The sequence below is a fragment of the Schistocerca nitens genome, unplaced genomic scaffold (genome assembly GCF_023898315.1).
Source record: "Schistocerca nitens isolate TAMUIC-IGC-003100 unplaced genomic scaffold, iqSchNite1.1 HiC_scaffold_355, whole genome shotgun sequence".
Lineage (NCBI taxonomy): Eukaryota > Metazoa > Arthropoda > Insecta > Orthoptera > Acrididae > Schistocerca > Schistocerca nitens.
The window spans coordinates 1-5000 of NW_026045889.1; positions in this window are offsets into that span (position 1 = coordinate 1).

A 5000-nucleotide genomic window follows, 5' to 3' on the forward strand; every position below is an offset into this window, starting at 1 on the left:
TAATGAAAACATACTTGGCAAATGCTTTCGCTTCTGTTCGTCTTGCGACGATCCAAGAATTTCACCTCTAACGTCGCAATACGAATGCCCCCGCCTGTCCCTATTAATCATTACCTCGGGTTCCGAAAACCAACAAAATAGAACCGAGGTCCTATTCCATTATTCCATGCACACAGTATTCAGGCGGGCTTGCCTGCTTTAAGCACTCTAATTTGTTCAAAGTAAACGTGCCGGCCCACCGAGACACTCAATAAAGAGCACCCTGGTAGGATTTCAACGGGGTCCGCCTCGGGACGCACGAGCACGCACGAGGCGGTCGCACGCCTTCGGCTCGCCCCACCGGCAGGACGTCCCACGATACATGCCAGTTAAACACCGACGGGCGGTGAACCAACAGCGTGGGACACAAATCCAACTACGAGCTTTTTAACCGCAACAACTTTAATATACGCTATTGGAGCTGGAATTACCGCGGCTGCTGGCACCAGACTTGCCCTCCAATAGATACTCGTTAAAGGATTTAAAGTGTACTCATTCCGATTACGGGGCCTCGGATGAGTCCCGTATCGTTATTTTTCGTCACTACCTCCCCGTGCCGGGAGTGGGTAATTTGCGCGCCTGCTGCCTTCCTTGGATGTGGTAGCCGTTTCTCAGGCTCCCTCTCCGGAATCGAACCCTGATTCCCCGTTACCCGTTACAACCATGGTAGGCGCAGAACCTACCATCGACAGTTGATAAGGCAGACATTTGAAAGATGCGTCGCCGGTACGAAGACCGTGCGATCAGCCCAAAGTTATTCAGAGTCACCAAGGCAAACGGACCGGACGAGCCGACCGATTGGTTTTGATCTAATAAAAGCGTCCCTTCCATCTCTGGTCGGGACTCTGTTTGCATGTATTAGCTCTAGAATTACCACAGTTATCCAAGTAACGTGGGTACGATCTAAGGAACCATAACTGATTTAATGAGCCATTCGCGGTTTCACCTTAATGCGGCTTGTACTGAGACATGCATGGCTTAATCTTTGAGACAAGCATATGACTACTGGCAGGATCAACCAGGGAGCTGCGTCAACTAGAGCTGAGCAGCCGGCCGCCCGGGAGTGTGTCCCGGGGGCCCGCGCGAACACGCAAGCGTCCGCTCAATTATTCTGCAAACAGGAGGAGGCTGGGCTCCCCTGCACGATACACCTCGAAACCCTCTCAGGTCCCGGCGGCGCGCAGCGCCGTCCTAAGTACTTGGTCGGGTTCGAGAGAGGCGCAATCGCCCGGAGATAGGCGAGTAGACGCTTTCAGTGCGACCACCCGTGCCCCCAACTGAGCTTGCCGCTGCCGACAGAGGCCCGGGAGCGTGCTGTCGTGGTGTTGCCGGCGGGAGACAACACGCGGCCACAAACAGTGACCGGGCAGCTCCAACGCCAGCGCCACAGAGGGGCAGAGCCCCACTTGGGTGCCAAAGCGAACTCTCCCAGCACAGCGCACGCGCCAACACATCCGCACAGCTGCGATACAAACCACCTGCGAGAACCGCGGGGGCGACCGAGCAGCAGACGGCGTCGCGGCGCCGAGTGCCGGGCGGCGGCGCATCCTCAACGCACACAGTCCTCAATCGGACCAGCACACTGCAGATGTCCACCGCGCTTCGCACCGGGCCCGGGAGGACCCACTTTGGCCGCACGGCGCCGCGCGCTGGGTGCGCCGGCACGCAGATGCGCCGCCTGCCGCGTCCGTCAGCCGGCGCGCCTGCCACTGGGCGCCCCCACCAGCCGGCTGCCGCGCGTGCGCCCACGCAGCGCGCGGCCAGCACGCCGGGCGCCCCCCCCTCACCGGCCGGGGACGGTCCCACCCAGCCACCGCCGCGTATCGCTTCATACCCACATGCCCACTCACGTTCGTGGGTATGACGGGTGTCGCTGAAGCAACCGGTTAATACCTGTACCGATCGTCGATATCAACGATTCACCTCCAGCGCGAACAACCGCGCAACAACGGATTTCCAGTTCATTTGCGTAACTTGGGCAGCAAACGTAGACATCCATCTACATTTGCGACTTCTACGAGTCTTGCATGCCTGGATGTTGTGTGTCACGACGCACTCCATCAGCATACATACACGCTGCGACGTGTGCACGAAAGAACACGTGGAAGGTGGCCAGCGTACGTATACGAATGCCATTGCACAGCTGCGAAGCGCATTCAACACGCGAACTCCTGACCGACGAGCTAGAGGTGACAGGAGGGGAGGGGGGGGCGGGGGCGATATACGTCCTATTGCAGTACACAATACAGTGGATAGCGGGACCATGTGGAAAGTAAGCAACACTCGCAAGATGTGAGGGTACGCACCGTAAAATGAATCAATACGCAGAACACCACAGTGTGCGCGAAGTGAACTATGTTGAGATGGTTGCAATTAGGCAACGCTACACGAATTCCTAGAGTCATATAACTAACAATTACAGGGCAGGTTAGGGCGCAACGTAGGTTAGGTTAGGGCGCAACGTAGGTTAGGTTAGGGCGCAACGTAGGTTAGGTTAGGGCGCAACGTGGGTTAGGTTAAGGCGCAACTTGGGTTAGGTTAAGGCGCAACTTGGGTTAGGTTAAGGCGCAACTTGGGTTAGGTTAAGGCGCAACTTGGGTTAGGTTAAGGCGCAACTTGGGTTAGGTTAAGGCGCAACTTGGGTTAGGTTAGGGCGCAACTTGGGTTAGGTTAGGGCGCAACTTGGGTTAGGTTAGGGCGCAACTTGGGTTAGGTTAGGGCGCAACTTGGGTTAGGTTAGGGCGCAACTTGGGTTAGGTTAGGGCGCAACTTGGGTTAGGTTAGGGCGCAACTTGGGTTAGGTTAGGGCGCAACTTGGGTTAGGTTAAGGCGCAACATAGGTTAGGTTAAGGCGCAACATAGGTTAGGTTAAGGCGCAACATAGGTTAGGTTAAGGCGCAACATAGGTTAGGTTAAGGCGCAACATAGGTTAGGTTAAGGCGCAACATAGGTTAGGTTAAGGCGCAACATAGGTTAGGTTAAGGCGCAACATAGGTTAGGTTAAGGCGCAACATAGGTTAGGTTATGGCGCAACATAGGTTAGGTTATGGCGCAACATAGGTTAGGTTAAGGCGCAACATAGGTTAGGTTAAGGCGCAACATAGGTTAGGTTAAGGCGCAACATAGGTTAGGTTAAGGCGCAACATAGGTTAGGTTAAGGCGCAACATAGGTTAGGTTAAGGTGCAACATAGGTTAGGTTAAGGTGCAACATAGGTTAGGTTAAGGTGCAACATAGGTTAGGTTAAGGTGCAACATAGGTTAGGTTAAGGTGCAACATAGGTTAGGTTAAGGTGCAACATAGGTTAGGTTAAGGGATGGTGTATGAGGGGGGAGGGGACGAGGTTCGTTCATAGTGATGATGGTAAGTGGACGCCTGAGGCACCCTGAGATGTGTCACGTCAGGATGCACCTTTGGCTCAGGGGAGGTGGTGCGCCGGTTCCGTGGGTGTGGCAAGGGAGTGGCAGACCTGTGTCTTTCATTCCTGCCATTGCCTATATGCTGTGAGACAAGGCAGTGTGGTGGTGTTGGTTGCACCCCTGTGTAGGACATGTGTGGGTGTTTGTGGCTTATCTGAGTAATGATGGTTGTTGGAAGAGTGAGATATTCTGTTTTTGGGGTGGACCTCCTGGTTTTGTTATCATAGTGTGAATTGTGTAATGTGGCGGAGAGGATGCACTGGATGTTGTTCCATGCTGGTGCTTAGATATTTTGTCTGTGTCTGTTACAGGCAGAGAGTAGTGTGTGATAGAGTGTCTGGGTGACGTGTAGTTCGCATGTGTGCACAGACTGTCAGCATGTATAGGGACTGTTGTATGTCGTATGCCATCTATATTCCGATGGCTCTGCATCTATTAGTAATCAGCGCCATGTATCAGTTTAATCTGGTTGCGGTCACGCGGTGTTCTATCTCTGTACAGTAGTAGAGGTGCGACTGCACTACGTAGCTACCCCTCGCGGCAGCTTTCCCCGGTGTATGGCATATGATTATCGGCAATCAGTCGATTAGTGACAACTGGTCGTGTGACAACGTCACATGTCTGCGGGTGGGATACGCTACACCCTGCCTGTGGGTCAGGGCTCAGGAACGCTCTCCTGACGCTGAGCGCTCGGACCGTCATTACCCGTCTGAGTAATATATTGCGGAGCGCTTTTAGCCATTGCCCAGAGTCTTTGCGACTGCGAGTGCAACGCCCATGGGGATCGACATGGTTGGGGCGCTTTCTAGCTGATCGCTCGGCATCGGAATCCGTACTGAGCAACGCAATCGCGCACAGACTTGGAGCATGTGTAGGGACAGCGGGAATTTCGCATCTTGGATTAAACTCTTCATGAAACGGACGATATAGGGGTGGATTGCAACTTACGACTGCGAGAAGAGTCCGCCGTTCATCCGCTGGAGTTGTGAGTTGGGCTGTTGGGGTGGAGCACGTACGGGTGCGGGTGGAGTGATTGTCGGTCGACCACTTTCTGCGGCGCAGGCACTGGCGTCGGGGCTCCTGGGGTGGACAGAGGATGCCGTCTTTGTGGGTGGCGTCGGACAATGTGTACTGTGCGCCCATCGATGTCGTATTCAGCTTGGCGTCTCATAGATGGCGGTATCGCCGTTGCAGGAGGCCTAGATGGCGTTATTGTTTGTGGTGCGCTCGACATGGTGGATGTAGTGTTGCCAGATTCGCGTAGATGGCTGTATTGCATGTGGTTTCGTCGTATTTTCATAGGTGGCGATGCTGTGTGGTTGGCGTTGTTGCGTTCACTTCCTGTAGATGGAGGTGTCGTATCTGGGCTGCATGTCAATGTAGTGTCGTCACATTCCGAGAGATGTCGTTCTTGTGCCCCTCGGTGGCACTGTCAACGTCGTCCCACAGGGGGCGGTATGGTGGCGTCCCCAAATAGACGCCCTAGTGGCCTGGCTATTTCACAGATGGCGCTGTCGTATGTAACATACGTCGGTGTGCTGCC